The 11871-nt window shown below is 35.4% G+C and overlaps 1 pseudogene; it reads right to left on the bottom strand.

The window, feature by feature from the left end:
• Positions 1-322: 322 nt before the first annotated feature.
• Positions 323-1025, bottom strand: LOC125350032 (annotated as a pseudogene).
• Between the last annotated feature and the right edge of the window lie 10846 nt (positions 1026-11871).

Genomic DNA, 11871 nt, shown 5'->3' with positions numbered 1-11871 from the left:
TTCCATGATACATCCTAGAAAGAGGATATACCAAGTCTTAATTTGTATACACAGAATAAAGTACTTTAAAAAAAATTTAAGTAGCAGGCTGGAAATACGGCCTAGTGGCAAGAGTGCTTGCCTCCTACACATGATTCCCCAGCACCACATAGATGGAAAACGGCCAGAAGGGGCGCTGTGGCTCAGGTAGCAGAGTGCTAGCCTTGAGCAGGAAGAAGCCAGGAACAGTGCTCAGGCCCTGAGTCCAAGGCCCAGGACTTGCCAAAAAAAAAAAAAAAAAAAGTAGGCATAAAAAACAAACCATTTTCTTTTTTTTTTTTTTTAATTTGCCAGCAACACTGTTTATTAACAGACCCAATTACAAAAATAGCATGGAGGATACCTCAGTTCATCCTTCTAATAAGCCTATTGATCTGATCCTCCCTGTTGCCAGCATCTCCACCTTAAACAAGGAGGGTGGTCTTCTTCTTCATACCACCTTGTGGAGAATATAATTTGAAGGGCCCCAAGAGGTTATTTGCCTCCTTAAAGCATTTTCCAACAGTATAGATCTCATGAACTAGAGCCTCCATACAGATGATGCCATATTTACCAAAAGATCTCGCAATTAAATCATAATCTGTTAAGGCAATTCGCTTCTTATTGATTTTGCCATAACCATGCTTGTAGATGAGCTCATTCTCTGACTTCAGGTTTGGGTACTCCCATGCCATACATGGTTCCACAATCATCAGCATATTAACTGAAGTCTTATTGAGCATGACAATGGTGCCATTGAAGACCTGGCAAAGACCAAGAAGCTACAATACCTTACGGACTTTTGAACTCACACAATTGACACCTCTGATTCTGATGACAAATGCCAACTTAGGCTCTGTAGGTACATAGAAGTTGCTCGATTTTCTGGCCATTGTAGCCATTCTGATCTCAGTTCTGTACATTTGCCTGTATTCCTTGTAATAGTGCTTGGCCTTTCCATAGATGAGTTTTCTCCTTGACTTTCAAAGCATCTTTTCAGCACTTTATTTTCAGCGCTTTATTTTCAGCTCAGCGAAATTCCTTCGTTTTTTTCTTAAGAGTTTGTGGCACAGCAGGAACCTTCTTTTTCTTCTCTAAGACCCCCTCCATGGTTCTAGCCGGAAAAGAGCGCAAACCCACTTTCAAAATAAGAGATTATAGCTCCGTTATTAAGACATAAAAGCAAAATAGTCACAAAAGGTACAAATTTCATGTGTGTAACACTGGATTGTTTTTAGTTAAGCTTTCCTGAGCATTTATAAAGCAACTTCTGTGCATTAGGCAATTGATAAACCAGCTGTTTAGTATTAGAATGAGCAAGTACTTAGACAACTTAAACTGATTGCATTACACTTATATTCTAGTGTATAGAGATGAGAAACCAAGTGAATTAATGAGGTACAGTGGGATGATGAGAATTATGAAGAAATGAAATTATGAATATTTATGTGGGAGTGGTCTTCTGAGAAAAAATAATTTAAGTAAGAGCCCTCTAAGAAACAATAAATGAACAGGAAGAAAAAGATAGACACTTCTAAATAGAATGCACTAAGTACAAATCAATAAATATTTGTAGTTTCAATGAGTAAATAACATAAATAGGTTTAAAGTATATATCAGATGTTATCCTAAGGTAGCCATCCTACCATTTCAGTAGAAAAATCTAACCAAGTCAGTTTCCCAGAGACTTGGGACAAACAATTACTGGGTTATTGATGCTGTTTTATTTGTCAGAAAGAAGGTTCATGGACATTCTGTATAACTATCAAAGTGTAATTGTCTCTGTGATATTCTTCATATGAGTAATTCAAAACTTTTATATCTCTGTAGCAACAGAGGCATACATTTTGGAATTATTTAACATAACTTTTCTCCTAAGTGATTGGACTGAATTTATTTGTTGTTCCCATGGAAAGTGAATTGAAACCATATTACTTTTGTTTCAGTATATCTTCAGTGAATTTAGTTATGTTTTTTTTAATTTAAAGCTGAATAAACTTATAAACTGTCTTATGTAGAGTTTGAGGGAGAATAGGTTAAAGACATTTCTTCCCTGTGCATTTCCTTCTTCATTAGTCAGATTTCTGTTCCTGTGACAAGACCCCTGAAATAATCCCATTAAAATAGGGATGGTTTTTGTTGACTCATGATTTCAGAGCCTTCTGTCCATCAATGCTTATCTCCATTGCATTTGGACTTGTAGTCAGGCAATATTTCACAAAAGAGTAAATGGCAAAAGAGGATGTCAACCTAATGGTAGCCAGGAAACAAAGTGATAAAGAAGTGGATAATAAACCTCCTCACCCAGTGCCACTTCAAGGGCACACACCAAATGATCCATCTTTCTCTTTCTAGGCCCAACCTTCTAAAGTTCCACCACATTCCTCCTATTAGCACCATGGTTAGTGACCAGTCCTTTAACATACCATCACTTAATTGCTAAAAGAAAAGCACCATCATTTCTCTGAAAATAAAAATGAGTTCTTTACTTGAGGGAAAGGCCACTAATTATTATAGAGATCAGTATTTGTTTTTCTGTATTAGGGAGCGGAATACAGAACATACTCAGTAAGAAGTCAAAAATATCAACAGTAGTTTAATCACGGTTGACTTCAAGTGGCAGGGCATTGTATAAATTTTGTGTTTCTATATTCATTTTCATTTCCTTTATTGCTATTTGTACATTTTTGTAAGGAATACATAGTACATTTATAACAGAATGTTAACAAATGTTAACATTAGTTAATGAAGAACTTACCTGGGGGAAAAACAGTTAAGCTACTAAGAGAAAACAAGGTAAAAACATAAATAAAGCAAATACAAAACTTTCTGTGTTTCCTCTCACAAACTCCATTTCTATTACTGATGCTTTTCTAGAGACCTTAATGAGATCTGATGAGAGATCTGAATGAGAGATCTGATGTAAAGGAAAAAATAGTGTGTTCTCCTCTGATGAGGGAGTTTGTTCTTTGTTCTGTTTGCTCTCAATAGACAGACCTTAGTTGAGAAACTTGACCTTTTAGAAGTGTCACCAGGATCTATACCTTACTTTGTTTTGCCCTGGACCTGAACAAAAGCTGTCCATCTGTTCTTATTAGTTTCTTGATACAGCACTATTATGCAACTCAGCATACACTAGTATTATTGGCCAGAGAGATTCCTTTGTTTTGGTCAAACAATCCCATATTCTAAACTACTACCGTTAAATCCTAATGACTTGCAAAGGCATCTCAGTATACCTACATGTTTTAGTGTGTACAATGAGGTGCACATGTTTACAATTTCTCAGCTCTGGAAACAAGAGGATGAGAGTTAACAGAAGAGAGAAGAGGGAGCTGGAGAAAAGGAAGAGTAAGAATGAGAAAGACCTATTGGACAAAAGTAAAATAAAACTTGGGATATATAAAAGCAAACTGTAATTTGCAAGTAAAACTTAGAATAGCTCTGTAAATATAGAAAAAAGATGGAGAGTAATTGGAAAAAACCACGGTAAGATTATGTGTTTAGCTTTATTATTTTTTCCATTTTATACTAACTTCACAAGAAACATTATATACCGCCACGCACAGTGACTCACATCTATAATCCCAGCTATTTGGGATTATAAAGCAAAAAGACCTAGAGTTGTAACTCAAGTGATAAAGGGTCTGCCTAGCAAGTAAGAGGCACTGAGTTCAAAAACTATGAGAGAAAAAAGAAAATATGTGCAATAACTTCCCTATTGTTATGATTGTTATAATTTCCAATCAATGCTGTAAGGGATTGTACTTTTCCTGAAGAATAAAGGGTTTCATTTAGATTTATATAAATTATGATCTGTTTTCTCTAGGTATTACACTCTTATAGAAATTTTTCATTGTACTTTTATTTTGGATATGATTTTGAATGATCTATCTATCTATCTATCTATATTCAGGTAAATGTTTACATTCTAAGCACAAAAAGAGAATCCCATAATACTGGAAACCATACATTAGTAAACCATGTATTAGTAGAACTCACAAAATTGGAACTCCATTGGAATTATTTCATGGGAAACTGCTAGTTCAGTTGTATTTGTCTTATTAGTCTTCTACTTTTTATGGATAAATAAGTTTTTGTCAGTAGAACCATGAAAATCCACCTCAGAAGTGTTTAAAAGGCACTTTGGCTCACAAAAACTCATATGCTTTAAAAGAAATCAGACATTGAAAAGTTCAGGAAAATATAACCTTTGTAGATGGGCATAATTATAAGTAAACAGATTGTACAGCTTCATCATCAACATTATTTTACCTGTCCTCAAGGGAATAGGCTATTCTACTCTAAGCATATTTCAGAACTAGAGAAAACCTCTGAGAAGTGAATGGACATGTTTCCATGCTCTGGAGCTGCAATTATACTGCATTTTATTGTGATAATTACAATTAATATAAAATCTGCTTTTTAAAAAAGTTTTCAATTGTGTAGTACTTAATTATTGACTCTTGCTACAATGTTGTACAGCAGAACTTTAGAGTTTATTCATTTTACTTGATTGAAAATTTCTACCCATTGATTAGTAGCTCTTTGTTTTTCCCTCCCATTAGCTACTGGCAACTCTTTGTGGAACTGACTGCTTCAAAGACTTCATATAAGGAGAATCGTGAAATATTTTTCATTCTGTGGCTGGTGTGTGTGTGTGTGTGTGTGTGTGTGCATGTGTGTGTGTGCATGCATGCATGTGTGTATACAGGTATTGGGGCTTGAATTCAGGGACAATGCTCTTTCTTGTCTATTTAACTTAAGGATGTTTCTCTACTACTTGAATCACATCTCCATTTCTGGCTGTTACTAGTTAACTAGAGATGAGAGTCTTGAGATTTTTCAGAGAGGCTGGCTTCAAATCGTGATTCTCAAATCTGAGCTTTTTGAGTAGGTAGGAATATAGGCATGAGCCACTATTTTACAGTCTCTGTGCTCCTTACCAAACCAGTGAGTAGATGGTGAGAAGAGATATGACATTTACTATCTTGAGTGAATGGCCATTCTCCTTCAATCATACTAGGCTTATCAGTGGTGTTGGACAAGCTAGATTTAAAAAAAAAAAACAACAATAATTATTTATTGTCAAAGTGATGTACAGAGGGGTTACAGTTTCATATGTGAAGCTACAGTTTCACATGGCATATTGAAAGTAATTATAGCAGTGATATAACAGTCATTTCTATACAATGAAGTTCATTTCACTTAGCATCATCTATGCGTTCATAATGGCATAGCTCTTGGGCTCTTGTGATCCTTTGCTTTGACTAGCCTAAAACTGTGCTAATTATTCTATATAAGGTGGGAATGCAAACTTGTTCAGCCACTCTGGAAAGCGGTATGGAGATTCCTCAGAAGGCTAAACATACAGCTCCCCTATGACCCAGCAGCCCCACTTTTGGGCATATACCCAAAAGACTACAAACAAGAACACACTAAAGCCACCAGCACAACAATGTTCATTGCAGCACAATTTGTCATAACTAAAATATGGAACCAACCCAGATGCCCCTCAGTAGACAAATGGATCAGGAAAATGTGGTACATATACACAATGGAATTTTATGCCTCCATCAGAAAGAATGACATTGCCCCATTCATAAGCAAATGGAAGAACTTGGAAAAAATTATACTAAGTGAGGTGAGCCAGACCCAAGCTAGAGTTTTAGGATTCATAAAACAGGATCCAGTTCTTTGCAAAAGCTTGAGAATTTATTACTGTACATACATTGACCCATTCTTTCCACTTACTACTAACAGAAGCGGAGAACTGAGAATATTCACCTGTTTACTCTGTTCTACCAGTGCAAAGAGACAGTAGAAAAAAATGAAGAAAGCAGTTTCTAGCAGTAGTACTACAGTTTAGAGAGAAGGCTTGACATCTTAATACGATACTCCATTTATTCTCAGTGTAGAATCAATGGTCATTTCAAAAAAGGAAGCAAGACTTTGAAATTTATTTTTTCTGAGGTACTTAATATAACCCCTGCCATGTTGTAAACATCACATACCAGAAGAAATTGCTATTTCTATACTTCTCGTCTGATGCTTAGGTGATAAATTATACATTGATACCATTGTATAGAAACAGCAACAATAGAAAACATATTTGAAGATTTATTCTATACTGTTTCTATTTGAAGAATCTGTAGAAGATCTAATTGTTTCCTCATATGGAGGAAATTCATAGAAGTTTTATTTTTTAAATAATTTTTATGGACATATTTCTCTTTACTTCTTTTCTTCATTTTTATCTTTGCTCTCATTGTTGAAAGATAACTTCTTGTACTTTGGCTAAACAGTAGGGCCTGTATGAAAGCAATCATCTGAAAAATGTCCTTTGCAATTTATTGTTAACAATATCACTCGTATTATCAGAGATTCCTTCAGGATATTGTTTAGGAAAGCAAGACATACATGATTTAATTTTAAAGCAAGAGACCTAAATTATGGACAAATAACTTATTGAAAAATCCCTTCTTCCATTCCTTCTTGGGTTTTTGTCTTTTCTGTTGAATCTTTTGGAACCTGATTTTCTTAGCCATGTGAATTGAAGAATCATTTACATATAAATTCCTTGGCTATTCTTCAACTACTTAAAAATTAAAATACCTATCTTAAAATTTTTGAAAGTATTCTAGTTGCATTCAAGCAGCAAGGAATTTTTGTTTTTGTTTTTTCCTTCTACACATGTCTTTGCAGTCTTCCTAATTTGTATGAACAGCATAATTACAATCTTAAAATCTCAGAAACCAGAGTTCTGTCAAGCTTCCTGTCAGAAATCATCATAATGGCTTTTCAAATGAAATGTTTGCTATGAGCTGAAGAAAAGAAAGAGTGATAATTGGAAACTGGACTCTATAAGCAAGGTCAGTTTATTAGATACATGTGTTACAAATATAATTAAAGAATGTTTTCACTATACAGCAGTGCTGGGAGGACCTGGTCATCTGGCTTGGCTGATGGCGCATAAAAATTTTCCATGAAATCTAGACTTAAGGGAATTTCTTTTCTACAATAATTCACATTTCTCTGCAGTCACTTGTCCAGAGATAAAGAGAAGCCAAGAGTTCAGAGAGATACAAATGTTAACATTTCCTCTGCATGGAGAAAGGCAGGGATTGACAATTGATTGTAAGGAAACCTGGCTCAGTTTTTATCTCTATGTAGGAAGATTTCCAGTGTCTCAGTTAAGTGTGGCAGGTCAGTGAAATCTCCCCATGAGGTAATTTTTTGGTCAACTCTTCAGTAATACACTAGTGTGGTATGTCACCATAGAAGATCTGGGTTTGTGACAAGCTGTGTCCTTTGTCTCTTAACAACTATACAATTTCACCTCAGCTTCCACCGATCCAATTCTCTCTGATAAGCTGTTTCAGTGGCAAATGAAATGAAAATCCATGGTATTAACCTGTCATATTAAGAAACCCTTTTCGCTCTGGTGCATACATTTGGCACAGCTGTGCATTTTGCATTTAAATACTCCTCCACCAGTGGGCTTTTCAAAAACTATTGCTTTTCTATGGGAAATTAAACAGAGAGCTGCTTAATGCTCCTTGTTAGTTTTTTAGTAAAAAGGAAAGCAAGAAGCCAGCAGTACCAGAAGCAAATGTCTGCAGGACCCCATGGCTGTACTAAACCCAGAGAGGAGGAACTAAAATGCATATTACTTTAAACAACCCCTGCACCAATGGCTTTGCAATACCCATTCCAATGTGGCCCTACCAAATTGCCTCTCAAATGTTCTTTAGAGGTTATGTTAAATTGGGAGAGTCTTCATCTGGGATCATTAAACAGCTTTCTATTTATTTCCCTAATAAAATATTGGAAGTTAAAATTTAGGGGCAGAGCTGCTGCTCTTTAATTTCTGATTGCTATGGATTAAGAAGTCACAAAAAGGATGAAAAATAAAGTGAGGCGAGAGAATGAGAAAAATAAGCAAAAAAAACCCCCACAAAAACCAAAGGATCTAGACATGGGTACAAAGTGAGAAAGGAAGACAGAGTGAGAGAGACAAAGAGAGACAAACACAAACACAGAGAGACACAGAGAACCAAAAAACAGAGACAGAGACAAAATTTTAAAAAATAATGGCCAATAAACACCACATTGAGCATAACTTCACATCAAAACATGGCACAATATGACATAGAGACCCTTGTCTAATTTCACTACATCCATTTTTAAGGACAAAGTTATAAAGAACATATTCAAATAGTAATTTCAAATGGATATAACTTCAGCATCCTCATTTATCATGTAGAGTGTATATAGTGCTGTATTACAGATATGTAATTGTAAACATAGCATTTGTGGTGGCAACAGATTATCAAAACAATAGAAACTGCCTTTTCCCTCCTTTCTCACCTCTATAATTTTTATAATAACAAGCATACAATCACAAAATTGAAAGGACAAATATTCATCACTCAGTTTTAACAATTTATGTGAACTAAAAGAATTGATTGCATGCTTATCAGCCATATTCCACAAATGGCCACAAAATTATATGTAGGCTATAGGGTTCCCAATGCAGCTGCTCAAGTCCACATAGTAGCCTGAAAGCAGTCATATTCAATATAAAAAACAAAACAACAACAAAAAAAAAACCCATTGCACAACATAAAATAGTGTGTGGCCAGGTAATAAAAGGATGTCATTTACATAAATGGGATGAAACTTATGGTATTTCATAAATTTAACACCATGATCAGAACTCTCCTATGTAGCAATATCTTTTGAGTAATCATGTAAAGCACTATATCTCTGTCCATATATATAGTGCGGTTTAAAGTGATAGAAAGCTTGCCTAGTAAGTGCAAGTTTAATAATGAGTTTAATCTGCTGTACCAACAAAAAAAAAGAGAAAGGAAAGGAAAGGAAAGGCTAGGAAGAAAAGGAACTGAAGCACCCTTAAAATTTCTGAAACTGGAAAATCATTTAGCATCCATTCAGACCACACATACATACACACACATATAACACTATGAATACATCTGCATGCCCATGCATTCTTTCCTTTGGAAAAGAGTACTAATCTGACAATGTACTTATTATTTTATTTCCAACTAATTTTATAATTTCCTGAACTTCAAATTTCTGTAATATTTTCAAGCTCTCCCTTTTAAACTTTTTAACCCATACTTTCACTTTATTTTTCCAAAACTAATGCCTAGGTGTACTAACTTCTAATGAGGTTTGCGTTTGCATTTTAATTCCATGAAATAGTATACATGAGATTAGTTACAGGAGTCCATATGATTCTAGTACTTCACATTTAGGTATCAATTGAGAGATAATGTCTACATCCCTGAGCCCACCTGTGTATGCAGAAATCTTTGCAAGAAGAATTTTTTTGTTTGTCATTGAGTTATTTATGGAAGAAATTAAATATATAGATAGGTTCTAGGAGTTGCTTTAATAAGATTTAGCATTTTCTTGATGGTCTACATAAATATTCACATACTATGATGTCAAGGGTGTTATTCATTAGAGGAATTTCTTTTAGTAAAAATTTTATAACAGAGTCAAATGTATATAAACCTATTTGACAATTCCACTTTGGTTCATGTTTGGAGTAACCTCACATTACTAAACAGAATTCAAACTGTTGGACTACAAACATTTCATCAACAAAATGAAGGAGGGCTGGGAATATGGCCTAGTGGCAAGAGTGCTTTCCTCATATACATGAAGCTCTGGGTTCGATTCCTCAGCACCACATATATAGACAAGGGCCAGAAGTGGTGCTGTGGCTCAAGTGGCAGAGTGCTAGCCTTGAGTAGAAAGGAACCAGGGACAGTGCTCAGGACTGGGGAAAAAAAAATGAAGGAGGCATCTTATCACTTCTGGTGTGTGGTCACTATTTCTACAAATTTCGATAATGTTTATAATACACTGAAAGATGCAAATGTGTGCTAAATTTATAGCCGTGTTTTATAGCCTTTGCTGAAGGAAAATTACATATCCTAGAGAACTAGGACATATATTTGATGGGTATGAATGAGAAAGGGGCACTGTGGAATTAATTTGAAAGTATTTGCAAGGGGAAATCCCTATATTCGTGATCAACTTTTTCATCAGCTTCTCTGAATTGGTTAAAGGTTTGATCTATAGGTCATATAAAAGAATTAAGGGGCTGGGGATATAGCCTAGCGGCAAGAGTGCCTGCCTCGGATACACGAGGCCCTAGGTTCAATTCCCCAGCACCACATATACAGAAAACGGCCAGAAGCGGCGCTGTGGCTCAAGTGGCAGAGTGCTAGCCTTGAGCGGGAAGAAGCCAGGGACAGTGCTCAGGCCCTGAGTCCAAGGCCCAGGACTGGCAAAAAAAAAAAAAAAAAAAAAAGAATTAAGAACAAAATTTTCAATAATGTCTCTGTGTGTGCACATGCACACATGTGTGTACATGCCTGTCCTGTAACTTAGACTCAGGGCCTAGGTAGTATCCTGTGCTTTTCTGCTTAAGGATACCATTCTACCACTTGAGTCACAGTTCCACTTCCATTTCTTTGGTTGTGGGAACAAAGTCTCATCAACTTATCCACTGGGCTGGCTTGAAATGAAATCCTCACACCTCAGCCTGCTGAGTCGCTAGGATTACAGGTTTGAGCCACTAGCATCCTATAAAGATTTTCCACGAATTTTTGCAAAGTAGAGTTTTTTTATTTTAAAACTAAAGTACAGTTGGGTGCTGGTAGCTCACACCGCAATCCTAGTGTTTTAACAGGTTGAGATGTGAGGATTGCTGTTCCAAGCAAGTCAGGGCAGGGAAATCTGTGATACTCTTATCTCCACTAAACTACAAAAACAACAACAACAAAAAACCCTCCAAAAATGGAGCTGTGACTCAAATAGAGGAAAGCTAGCCTTGAGCAACAGAAGTCCTTAAATTCAAATGGGATAAGAAATCTCACACTTGGCAATTCCTCTTTATGTCAAGGCCAACATGGCACAAAAAGGTAAAAGACTATAAGGATTTCCATTGAAATGATGGAGGTATATAGAGAAGAAGAGCATGCTCAAAAATTCAGATATCCCAAAGCCAAATCTGTGCTCTTGAGGGAGGCTACATTTCAGAAAATATTAACTTGGAAAAGAGGAATTAAGAGAAATCATATTGGTACGAATAACTGAAGAAAAATGTTAATATACAAGGGAATTTTAAAGAGTTCATGAGGATTTTGTTGTCTTCAGGAATGGAAATTAAAATTACTCTTCTGGGGAAGACACAGATAAAGAAGATCACAGATAAACATGATGTACTTGCTGTGGAATCATTTAAGAGAATTGGAACTTTGGGGGGGAAATGAAATGACTTTTGACATTCTCTTTGATAGCCTGTGAACAATATTTCTTTCCCTATTTTATAACCATTTATAATATGATAAAAACACATGATTTGTCTCTGTTACTTAGCCTTTTTATGTTTCAGGAAATTTTCATGTTTCTACAGAGTTAGTCTACTATGCCAAATTTATATAAGGCATAACATTTTACCCTGAATTCTTTTTCCATATTTGTATTTTCAGTTTCCTCCCCATTCTATCAGACTTATGTGTTCTTTATCAATTTCCCTTTTAGTAATTTAGAATTACTTGAGGCTTTTCCAAGTCATAATGAAGCATTCAAATAGAATAACTTAAAATCAGATAAAGTAAGACACTAAAATAATTTCACATATAAAATCACTTGATGTCAAGTCAATGGTATATCACTACTTTGTTTTCCTAGTTGCAATCAATACAACGCAAAAAGTTGAAGTTATCAGTGCATTAAGGAGACACAGTAACTCAAAGCTTCAATAGCATAGTGATATCCTAAAACTTGGAGAAAAAAGGAATAAAATCT

Source organism: Perognathus longimembris, chromosome 4 (assembly GCF_023159225.1).
Source record: "Perognathus longimembris pacificus isolate PPM17 chromosome 4, ASM2315922v1, whole genome shotgun sequence".
Taxonomy (NCBI): Eukaryota; Metazoa; Chordata; class Mammalia; order Rodentia; family Heteromyidae; genus Perognathus; species Perognathus longimembris.
Note: the sequence above shows the minus strand (reverse complement) of the source record. Positions and strands in the feature narration are given on the sequence as shown.